A 12684-nucleotide genomic window follows, 5' to 3' on the forward strand; every position below is an offset into this window, starting at 1 on the left:
ACCATACATTAACTAGTATCACGAAATTTGCAAGTCATACTTAACTATCATTAACCATCATTAATAGACGTTTTTACACACTGTGTCGAACATTCTAGAGTTCCATCACTTCACAGGTGAGTGACAGGACATGATGGATGGCCTTAGAAGAATGGTAAAGACCAATTAGCCTAATTAACCTTTCTAGTGAGACCACATAAATAAATAACATGGAGTAGGAAATTGGTCGAGTTGGGGAATCGAACCAGGGTCTCCTGAGTTCGAGACAAGCACGCTAACCATTCTGCCATGCCAGCTCGATGGTTTGGAATGAACAAAGGCCCGTATAGCTAATACGGCGTCTTCGTTCACGCCCATCTTCCTCCCTTCCCTTACGGCGTGGTTCAGGTGTCCGCCGAGATACGCGAGAGAGATACATTTCTTTTCCTCAAAAGCCAATTTACCGTCGAGCAAGGCGTAGAGCCGAATCGGCGATGGCGTCTTGTGGACTCTCTGGCAGCGTTCAAGACGCTGTCGCGTTCCACACTCTTAGAACTAAAGGAGTGCAGAGGAGTGCCCAGAACACACTTTGAAGGAGTATTCGCTTGTCCCATATTCCACTCCTTTTTCCAGAATAAAATTACTCCCTCTGGACAAAGAGTGATCCAACACCTACTCAAGGAGTACTGTACTACTCCTGCAATAGAGTACAGGCACTCCTCCGAGGGAGTAAAGCTACCACATTGAAACAGCATCCTACTACTCTTTCAGGTAGAGTTCCAGGACTCCGTTTGTTAGAGTGACTATACTCCTTCAAGGAGTATCAGCCCAGATCTTATTTTACTCCTTCAAAAGGAGTTTCACGTGTTTTCAATGTATCCTACTAATTTTCTTATTTAACATATTCTTCAGAGCAAGTTGGTCATATGTTTTGCAGGATCCACCTGCGCTACATCTACAAAAGAGTAATGAGCAAAAGGGATTATAATCTTTGAGTAGAATAATTTTTGCTCATACAACTACTTTATGGCTACACTACAGTTTGCACATTAGTATGGTGCTCTGTCTGCGTTGGGAATAACAATGGTTCAAGAAATAATGACACAAATGTACAACACTGATAACTTTTATTTCTCAAGTCATTGCTGTGATTGCTGTGGCTGCCCAAAACACGCTCGGGAGGCGCTCGCTAGGATCAAGCCCCATTAGTGTCTCAAGCAGCAGACAAGCCCGCTTTGTTTTTGGGGTGTACTTGACATTAAATGCCAAAAACACTGCCAAAAGCAAAGTAAACCCATCTACCAAATCCACCGCAGTGAGCTGTAAGCGCTCAAAAGAAACTAAGATGCTGGATGATGCCGTAGCTTGCTCGGCTGAGTGAAGGAGCTTTGGCTATGCGTGCATTTCTCCGGGTGCCTGCAAACATGAATGAAAATAATGCAAGTGAGAGGCAATTCCAATGCCCTTTTCATACTATCCTGCATATAACCCCATGAAAAAAAAGAAAGAATACAACTAGAATGTACTGATCGTGTGTGTCATGTCGCCACTAGTGTGTCGTATATTGTGACCAAGTGCAGACACCTTTCATTGCAAACCTTCATTCAGAGCTACAATTTTATGAAGCCCAATACAATTATCACTATGCTAGTCCTTTCAAAAGCTGTGTGCATGTAAAACAAGCACATATTCACCAAATGAAAATTTTAACATGAGCAAGCTCTTCTGCAAGTATCATGATCAGCCTGACTACGCCCACTGCAAGGCAAAGGCCTCTCCCATGTTCTCCAATTAACCCTGTCCTTCGCCAGCTATGTCCACCGTGTTCCTGCAAACCTCCGCCCATGGAACTTTTTGCTGCTTCCTGCTACGCTTGCCTTCTCTTGGAATCCACTCCGTTACCCTTAAGGACCATCGATTATCTTGCCTTCGTCTTGCATGCCCTGCCAAAGCACCCTTTTTTCTCCTGATTTCGACTAGGACGTCTTCAACCCGCGTTTGTTCCCTCACCCACTCCGCCCGCTTCCGATCTCTTAACGTTACGCCTATCATTTTGATTTCCATAGCTCGTTGCATTGTCCTTAACTTAAGCTGAACCCTCTTCGTTAGCCTCCACGTTTCTGCCCCATAGGTGAATACCGGTAGGATACAGCTGTTGTATACTTTTCTCTTGAGGGGTATTGAAAAACTGCCATTCATGATCTGAGAGAACCTGCCATATGCACTCAACCCCATTCATATTCCTCTAGTTATTGCCCTTCATGATCCGGATCAGCGGTCACTACCTGCTCTAAGTAAATGTATTCCCTTATCACTTCCAGTCATTTCTAAAACCACACCTATTGTGCTTGACGGTTTCTTGTCACATAATACATTGTGCAGTTTAAAATATAGGGTAACCTTGAATCGGGAAAACACTTAAACCAATGACAGTTTTCTTGCTGAAGAGAAATGGCTGTTGCAATTCCTGTTTCTCAGATACCATTAACTGAATTTCATGCTCTAAAATAGTGAAGGAAAAATTCAAAATTTTTCATCTCAAAGAGGCAGACAACAAATTTCAGTTTGGTTTGGGTTGGTTTATGGGGTTTAACGTCCCAAAGCGACCCAGGCTATGAGAGACGCCGTAGGGAAGGGCTCCGGAAATTTCGACCACCTGGGGTTCTTTAACGTGCACTGACATCGCACAGTACACGGGCCTCTAGAATTTCTCCTCCAAAGAAATTCCAGCCGCCGCGGCCAGGATCGAACCCGCGTCTTTTGGGTTAGCAGCCGAGCAAATTTCAGTTGCACATTTTTTTTTTTAATGATGCATAAGGCATTACTATGCACGGATAACCACACAGTATTCGCCTATGACTGCTAAATAATTTGTAATTAAATATCTTCTCTCTCCTGCTTCACTTTTAAAAACTGAGCAATGGCAATGGCATCAAAGGTCAGTATAAGCCAGGGGAGGCATGAGGAAAACTGCAATATAATTGCGGCTTCGTCATTCATTGTGATTCCGACTCTTAAGGCAGGCTGGCTTTAGCATTGTAACTAATTAAAACGATGAAGTAGCGATATCGTAGGTTTTTTGTGCCTACCATAACCTATACTGAACATTGATGTCATAGCAATTGCTATGCTATTGAAACAGGGAAGAAAAGAAATCTGGTTGTAATTATTTAGCAATTGGAGACGAATACTATGCAACAATTCTATGTATACGAATGCCCAGCACGTCGCTACAAAGAACACACATAACCAAAAATTTGGTGTTTATACTCATTTAAGGTAATACTACTTCCCACGCAAGAACACGACAGCCATGTGTAAACTTTTTGCTTTCATAGTAATAAAATCTATCCAACGACAAGTTAGGCGCAGCATGTCTGCTCTTTATAAATATGCAATACTGACAATGTTTGACACTAGCATTTGGCATGAACGAGATAACTGTGATTACTTCGCACATTACGTGCCAGTCCATAATATTATGCACAATTTAGATTTGCAAATGTAATGTGTAATTCTCTATGACTGCCACGTTAGTGCACTGCAAACCAATGAAGTTGTCTTGCATTTGCAATGTTCTCACTACTTTTATGCAACACTGATCACTTCAGTATATCTGCATCGTTCTGTTAGACGGCCACGGGATAGCTAGAATTAAGGCTATTTTATGTGATGGAAACCATTGACTAGACAACAAAGAAGAAAAGCCTCAACTACTGTCCTGGTGCTGGGACGTCTAATAAGACTCGGTTTCAATACGCCGAACTCTCCGCATAACATTACCCTGTGCGAAAATACCCCACCCCACCCTAGCTTAATTTCTGTCCACATGCACCAAGGCTCACTGCACCTGTTATAAATATTGCCCTAAATATTGCAATCAAGCTGCCCGTGTATGCATAGGCTATCTGTGCATGGAGAAAGAAAGAAGTTGTTAGGAATGTTTCACACCAAAAACAGAAAAAAAGGCAGCCTGTTTCTCAGAAACAGCTAAGAGCATGAAATGGTGTGTCCAAAAAGATTAGGCTGCTTTGTACTTATTTATGACAACGAGAACTGTCAGAGCTGCGCTTTCCAAAATTCAGGAGCTTTGTGCACAAACGTAGCTTCCGTATGCACGTCTTGCAGCACCAACGCTTCCGAATTGAAACGACCGATGAATATGCACAGGAAAAAGCAAATAGAGAGCGCTTGAATTTAAAAGAAAAGCTACCTTGCACAATCAGAAATTTCGCGACAGAACCTTCCAAACAGTGACGTGTACTGGTTGCGGTATACCGAATATATACCTAGCAAATAAGTGTGCGCTTTGTTAACGAGCGGGATTGTGTGGCGGCAAAGCTACAGCTCCAATTCCGAAAACCTAACGCTGCAAAAATTGAGTTTTCAAAATACGTGCGAATGCACGATACACTTTTGCACGCATTTAGAACTTTCAGTTGTGAAACACAGACAACGAATCTTGTGTATGCGTCTTCCTTGGCTGGTAAAAAAATTCTTCTATAAGTCTCCAGTTTGCCTGTGTACTCCACAAATTCTAGGATCCCTGTCCGCTACATGTCAAATTTCACTGAAGCGAAAGTAATACAACCGACAGCTGATGATCTGCTAGGGCAACAGGATTTCAAAAGTTTGAGAAGGGCAGTGGGAGTCCAATCCAGGTGGAGTAGTGAAATTTGACTAGTAACAGACAGGGATCCTCCAATCTGTGGAGGACACCGGCAAATTGGAGACTTACGGAGGAATTTTTTTACCCGCCAAGGAACACGCATACACAAGAGAGAACCACAGAGGACTACGGCTTTTACCAGCCCTTGTCCTATGCGGTTCTCTCTTGTGTATGCGTCTTTTTTGGCTGGTAAAAAAATTCTTCCATAAGCCTCCAATTTGCCTGTGTCCTCAACAAACCGCAGGATCCCTGTCCACTACTAGTCAAATATTTCAACTCCACCTGGCTTGGACTCCCACCGCCCTTCTCTGTGGAGAAAGGGTGACAGCAGCTGGCAAAGGACAAGGTTAACTGCAGATCAACTGGGGAAGCATTATCCTGCACTGATTTTGACGGCAGGTTCACAAGACAAACAAAATCAACTCTAGGAGCGGGGTGCACATCATGCGACTGAATGTCAATGGCCAGTGAAAATGGCACCAGCACTGTGGAATGCACATGCAGAAAACGAGACGCATTTTTTTGTCAACTTTGAGTAGCAGTCTACTGCACTTTTAAAGAGCAAAGCTCTCAAGTATGGCAACACTGGCACTTTTTGTTTTATTGGGGTGAGGGTCGTCGTGAGGGTTGAAGTCCATATTTCTTTTCCATCCACTGTGTTAATTGCGAGCTATGTTTACCTAATAGGGGCTGGGCATCTAACATCACCGTTATTTCTTTGCAGCAATTAAAACAATACAGCATACATTTTATAACATGCTTAACGAATTTTTGGGAGCAGCATGCTAAGGGTGCTAGCATGCTTGGGAGCAGCATGCTAGCACCCTTCTACTATTTGTTGCTACTGAATCAGTTTGGCGTTGACAAAAGATCTGTAATAAGGAGTAATTTCTTTCTTTCTTTCTTTATTGAATACTGCAAACCTTATACAGGTCCAAGCAGGGTGGGTAAAATGACAAACAAAACAATAATAACAAAGTTAGTAAACATCAAAGTGTGGCGAAAGGCAATAAAGAATCATTCCAGTCCGTTACTGTGCGAGGAAAAAATGAAAACTTGAATAAATCTGTTCGTGCAAAATACGGCGTCAGAGAATTAGGATGATGGTGGCGTGTATACCTCGACGTTGAAAGCGACAGATATGGGGCAGGGTTCATAGCTAATTCTTGTTTCCAAAGCAAGTAAAGAAATTCCAAACGTAAATTTTTTCTTCGTTGTGCAAGACATTGAATACCATTAACCTGCATTATTTCAGAGGGTGAGTCATACGGGGAAAATTTAGAGTAAATAAACCTTACAGCTTTTCTCTGTACCTTTTCTAGGCGGGTGATATTGTGTTTAGTAAACGGGTCCCAGACAACACATGCGTATTCGAGTTTCGGTCTAATCAGTGAATTGTAAGCAAGTAATTTTACGCTAGGGGGAGAAGTTTTAAGCTTATGTCTTAAGAAGTATAGTTTGCGGAGTGCAGAAGAGCAGATGTTATCTATATGTAAATTCCATGATAAAGTGTTAGTAAGTGTGACACCCAAATACTTATATTTAGTGTCTTCCAGCAAAGGCGATGAACCTAGCCTGTAGTTAAAAGAAAGAGGAGCTTTTTTGCGAGAGAAGCGAAGAAAGACGGTCTTATCAGTGTTAAGTTGCATGTCCCACGTTTCACACCATTCAAAAATCTTAGCAAGAGAGGAGTTAAGATGGATTTGGTCGTCAATTGAAGTTATTTCATGAAAGAGCACACAATCATCCGCAAACAACCTGATTTGACATCCACTCGATTGACATCCACTCGAGCACAGCCAAATGGCTACAGAGGAAAGCTATAGAGCTTTCACAGAAACTTCGTAGTTAAAGAAAGATTCGTCCTGGTCCGCCGGTGTTCGAACTCAGAACCACCACTTCACTGGAGCAGTCGCTCTACCAATTTGTCCAACCTGGACGGCAAGCTTATGGTAGGGCGAGAGCGAAGTGATCAATAACTCGAGTGGGAACTGTGTTGGTCCAATATTTTAGGACCCCTAAAACATTGGACAAACTCAGTTCCCGCTTCATGTTACCTCTAAAACATTGGACAAACTGAGTTCCCGCTTCATGTTACAATACTGAGTGACATTTTGGTCTATACACCAGAAATACCGGTAAAGCATCATGATAAAACACAATGTTTTTTAAAGGGATAAAGGAATACGTTCGCCCTTTCAGAGGGCACATATGCATAAGAGGCAACATGTGTGAAATAGTCACTGCACCTGAAGCAGTGTAAACTCCAGTATGTTAACAGCAGCAGTCAAAAGCTTCATGAGCGACTATTTCATACAGATCATGCAATTACATTCATGTAATTCAGGATCAGATTCATGTGATTATACAGGGAGGTACTGCTGCTAAGTGCACGTAGAGCTCTGCATGCATTTCTAAACCCGCTGTGAGCCTATGTCTACGAAATTTTTCTAAATAGGCAGGTAAGGTATGCATCACTGGAAAACAATACCTACCACAAACAGCTGAGGAGAGATAGCACAGCCAAAAGCTGGAAGCACGAATGGCCCAGTAGATACTGGCAGCTGGCAACTGCAAATAAATATGTCAGAGCAACTGTTGTCAGTGGCCGTAACAATGTGATGAATGACAAGAGAAGAAATTGTCTACTGCTTCATAAATTAGAATAAGGTATTAACATAGAAACACAAAAAGCAATGAGATGGCCCATGACAAAAGAAATGAACAGATTGTATGTGATGCACCGATATACATTATTTCAGTAGATTTACATGACTGTCACAACCGCATAGAAAGATGAGCAGGCTGGAATACCACTATTTTTATGCATGATGAAAAGAGCGTAACTATTCGAATATAGCATGCACAGGATTTAATTATTACTACTAGGGTGCTTTGCAGCAGCACCGAAGGTATTTTTAAATTGAACATAGCGACCAGTAGACCCGTCTGCTTTGCACAAATGACGAGAGGATGGAAAAGGCATGCATTCATTAGCAAGAAGCACGATATCTCACATCACAGCATGAAACGAAAATTGGTATTGCATTTAACAAATCTGCACAGAAATAAAAACTGCCTAGTGGCAATGCAAGTAAGAGCAAGGGAAAAAAATACCGAAGAAAACTGGTGAGTGTGGTGCAGGGAGGTCTGTCGGTAGGGTCTCGTGCCTGGGAATAGTTCCGAGCGCGGAGAATCGCCGGCAGCACAGCTGGTGGCAGTCAACCAAGAATAAATAAGAGAAAGTGAAAATCAATAACAAACCATCACCGATATAGCGAACGACTTGAAAGCGGGCCGCACAAACGAGGGATATAGTAAAAAGCTTGAAATCCTAAATAAGTGCGCAGTTGCATCCCAAACAGTTCTCAAAATCTGAAGGCGAGGAAGCATCGACACCTACACCTCAGGGCAGACGCAAGAACGATCTAACTTTGACATAATACTGTGTCAAATTCTGTTCCATGGGGAAGCACAGATAAAAATTTACAAATGACTAGGCAAGGGATATGCCCCAGCCTTTTACACGCGATCATTGTCCCCGAAAAAATTGTATGACAAATATTAAGGCGTAAGCACTAATCCGACGAGTACACACACTGAGCACTGTCTGTTGGCAGCTGGCCTAGCGCGAGTGCTCTGTCGCGTGGCACTGCCGCTCATCGTCATCTTCTAAGTAGCACAAATCAATCCGACGGGCACCAGCCGCGAGGCAACTCGACCGTTGTCAGTTCCCTTGTCTGTCCGCAGCTGGCCTAGCAAGAGCGCTCTCTAACGTGGCACTGCACGCTCATCATCCTCTCCTACGTAGCACAAATCTATGCTATTGGAATGTAGTAAACATTGTCTGTTGTTTTTCGCAGCGCTACCAAGCGACCGCATAACTCTGTTCTAAACGCAGATAGAGACTATGGAGCAACAGTTGCCATGCGGCCTATACGCCCGTTCTTTTCTGGTAAAGGCCGATTCACACGACGGTCCGTTCGCCCGCTGCCGCGGCCGAGAGCGCGCCTCTCAATGTGGTGACGCATGAATACGTAGTGCGCGGGCCGCGGGCGAACGGACCGTCGTGTGAATCGGCCTTAACGCATTATAGCTGAGGCAACCGCACGCAGACTGCCTGCACTGCCATCCCTATATAGGCGCACACTAATAACGCGTGCGAATAGAGATCAGAAGTAAAGAAACGTACACGGGACTCACCGTTCAGACGGCTCATCACGGCTTAGCAAAACCGCACATTCTTCTTCGTTGCCTCTCCAGATGACAAGAAGTCGTAGCGCTACCTTTCTTCACGGCTTTACCCGTTCAAAATCACCAGTGTTGACAGGGCGTAATTCTCGTCGTTGGTTTCCAAAACACACTTGTGTTCTTCATACACGTCCACCGCACGAGCACTCAAACAATGCTACGAAAACCCAAATAACACAAAACGTGACGACGGCTGCAGTTTTGCTTCATTGAAAAAACCTACAAATGCGCTTTTCTTATTACTTATATTTGAATTGTGTTCGCAACAAAAACAAATTATATTTTTTCATTTTATTTCTTTATTAAATGCGAATACCAAAGCGCTTTTAGATACTTTTGCTGACATGTCGTTTGTAGAAGCTGTGATCCTGTGATCCCATCCCCGGGTGTCCTAGCAGACGACGGCGCAGACGACGCTGTTGACGGAATGCAATTTCGATTGACGGCAGCGAAAATCCCTTAAATGCGACAAAAATGGCAAAGAAACGCACCGTATCGCAAACTGGTCCATATCAAGGATATGTTCGACGCGAGCGGTAGGACAAAGAGCAGCTGCGATGCATTACTCTACGCGACACTGGCGTGCTCGACGGAGATCTACATGAAACAGAGCTTAAATGTGACCCGTACAAGCGGATTACTGTGATATCAACTGCGTTACGGAACTACGACGATACTTGCTTCACACTTTAGCTTATATGCAACAGCGGCCCGCACTCGCCGCATCCTGTTCGAGTGTACTTTCACTAGCAAGAGCCCACACGCATGGAAGCCGACAGAAGCAACTGTCTTTTCGAGTTCAGATTGTTCCGAGAAATACGAGCAGCTTACTTTAGCACGTACTCGAATTCAAGTTCTCAGCCTGTGTGTCACGTACGGTGACGATGGCGTCGAGGACGAGCTTAAGAATCGCCTTAACGTGGCCGCAACGCAGCCGGTATCCCAAGCATTCGTGCGCTAATTGTTGTTCACCTGTACTGCGAACGTGCGCTCAGTCGCAGGCCAGCCGCTAGCTGCTCGATTTGCCAGCCTTGCGAGTACAATTCGCAAGTTTCTGAGCCAATATGTGAGCGAGCCGAGCTTTCAGCAATGACGCTTCTCGCGAGCGCGCCGCGCGACGAGCTTCGGCCTGCTCCCTGGCTGCCGTATTCGTAGCTAAGCCTAGGAGGTTTCACTTCGATGCCAGAGCTGAGAGCGCTTCGAAACTGGCTAGCGCTGAGGTGCTACTCTTTGCATTGTAAGTACGTTTTATTGTGAACTATGTCTCGTAGTGAAATAAAGATATGCTCGGGTCCACCCGAACGGTGATGATGGCGTCGAGGACGAGCTTAAGAACCGCCGCAACGCAGCCGATATTCCATGCATACATGTGTGCTAAATTTGTTCACCTGTGCTGCAAACGTGGGCATAAAGGCTCGCTCAATCGCAGGCCAGTCGCTGCTCGATTTTCCAGCCTTGCGTGCGCGATTCGCAAGCTACGGAGCGAATCATTGAGCGAGCCGAGCTTTCGGCAACGACGCCGCCCGCGGTCGCGCCGGGCGACGAACTGTGCGCTGCTCGCTGGCTGCCCTTGTCGTCGCTAAACCTAGCCGATTTCACATAGATGCTGTAGCTGAATGCGCTTCGAAACTGGCCAGCACTTAGGTGCTACCCTCGGCACCGTTTTACTCTGAACCCCGCGTCATAGGGAAATAAATATATGCTCGGTTTCCGCGACCCCTTCAGGAGCGGAGCTATAGCAGAGGCCAGGCGAACTCCAGAGCAGCAGCAAAGCGGCTATGGGAGGAAATTTGTATGGCTGTTATCGCTTCTACCAACAACTCGACATTGGCTAATGATACTCTATCCGGTATTGGTCGTGAACAAACAATACTAGTGCATTTTTCTGACGCCGGCAGCCGGCATCCAGGCTGGCAGGCCGGCCCCGAGAAGCTAGCGCGCCCTTACGATTGTATGGCCGTGGCGCACATCAAAACCGCCACGATATTCTCCTCTTCGCTCAGGTTGTAGCAGCACACTGCTAATAACGAGGAACCAGACCACTTTAAAAGACCGAGCGCGAGGGCGCAGGAGCCTGGGCCAAAACGCGTGACTGACGTCATTCCCGGGACCTCATTTCACGTGAGAATCAAACGAGCAGGCGACCCGCAGGTCACCCTTGCAGGTGTGAGGAACGGTGTCGTGGAGCTGCTGCCTGGTCGCAAGCGACTGCTGGTCGCATGCCCTTTGCTACTTGCAAGTGTGAATGGGCATTCAATGCCCGTTTGCAGTAGCGAGTCCCTTAGTTCACGTAGTTCACGTATACGTATATAGTAAGTGCTTCCGCGAAAATACAGTTAAACGCAAGTTTGAAGGAATGCATGGCGAGCGCTCTTAGCAAAATGAACAACGCGTCCTCGCTGTAGATTATTCTTTGCGGCATAAGAAAATAATACGAGTTGCTTGCTACGATGAGCAATGATATCTATTGTGCAGCCTGTGGAGCCGCATGAACGTTATCATTTGTTTGTTAATTCCTTTGGCGGAGGAGTAAAACAAGCACTGAACTCCCTTGAGGTATGCAGGAGTGGAAATGCCATTTTACTCTTTTGTCAAGAGGAGTGAACCGGACCTTTCACTCTTTCTCGTTTGTAGAGAGAGTAGATTGATACCTGCAGGAGTAGCGAGGCTCTTTTACTCTTAATGCAGGAGTAGCAGTTCTTAGAGTGCACTCTTAAGGCGAAGCTTAACATCTTAACCACACATCAGTGACACAAGCAGCAACACTGCACTTAAGGCTTTCGCCTCACCGCACTTTAGGTCAAGAAAGCGCCCCCCTTAGTTTTTTTTTCACTGTTCCCGTTAGCAGATATCGGGAAGTCCCAAACAAAGAGGACGGCAATTTTCGGCACCAGTAGCATTTTGGTTCTCCGGTCCTTTCAGCGCTTCCGCGATCGGTTTGCTTCGACTTCGCTTCCAACGCTGCTGGTCCGGCTAAAAGGCTTGCTTCCGCCCTGGTTTGGTAATTTGTGGCTCTTATGAGAGGCTAAGGTAGGATGCCTCCCCTGCTGTGAGGCTATTTGCCTCCTCAGCCAGCTCTAAGGACGTAGAGAAAGTTTCTGCTTTAAGCCGCAGTACCGCAGCATGATTTGCACTCTGCAGGTCAGCAATTATCCACTTCTTATACCACAAAATCTTCTCCGTGATATCGCAATTTGTCGAAAGATAACTCGTGTTAGAAAATTTTTAACCTTTAAAAATTTTTTAGTTCAAAAATGGCGAGAGGTACTTCGGTAATGTGTGTTGAGCTCGATTGTACAGCAAGACGGACGTCATGTATCTAATATAAAACTATAATTAAGCGATGAATTAAGTAATATTATCTGTAAACTTATTTATTTTATATTTTATGGACAAGGTTGTGTTGCTAAATTTATGGCCGTCAACATGGAAAGTGAGCTGCGTTTCTAAAATTTCTTAATTGGCAATGAGGTTCGAAATATCGGATGTCAAAATACACATTTTAAAGCTCGTTCAGTTTGCGTTTCCTCGTTTATTATCTGTAAAAGCTCGTCCCTCACACTTCAAATGCATCCAATATAGGTCCAGTTCGTGTATTTGAAAATCCAAAGCAAGTTACCTTGATCTAAGCGACAATACCACGCTCAGCGACGTTATTTTACAATTAAGTAAGGCTGGAAAGCCAGCTCAACAAGCATATTGTCCAGGAGAGCAAGCTGCCGGGCTAGTTGGTGAAGCATGTTAAATAGAATTCAGCGCAAAAAAAACAGACAAGGGACGAAGAG

The 12684-nt window shown here is 44.7% G+C and overlaps 1 long non-coding RNA gene across 1 annotated transcript; it reads right to left on the reverse strand.

Moving 5' to 3' along the window:
* Positions 1–1294: 1294 nt before the first annotated feature.
* LOC149326665 (uncharacterized) lies at positions 1295–9087 on the reverse strand. The gene is made up of 4 exons (XR_016286499.1): positions 8852–9087; positions 7766–7859; positions 7144–7219; positions 1295–1395 (listed from the first exon to the last, which is right to left on the reverse strand). It is a non-coding gene; the product is annotated as an uncharacterized LOC149326665 (long non-coding RNA).
* Between the last annotated feature and the right edge of the window lie 3597 nt (positions 9088–12684).

This window comes from Amblyomma mixtum, chromosome 10 (assembly GCF_055824585.1).
Source record: "Amblyomma mixtum isolate Tamu chromosome 10, ASM5582458v1, whole genome shotgun sequence".
Classification (NCBI taxonomy): domain Eukaryota; kingdom Metazoa; phylum Arthropoda; class Arachnida; order Ixodida; family Ixodidae; genus Amblyomma; species Amblyomma mixtum.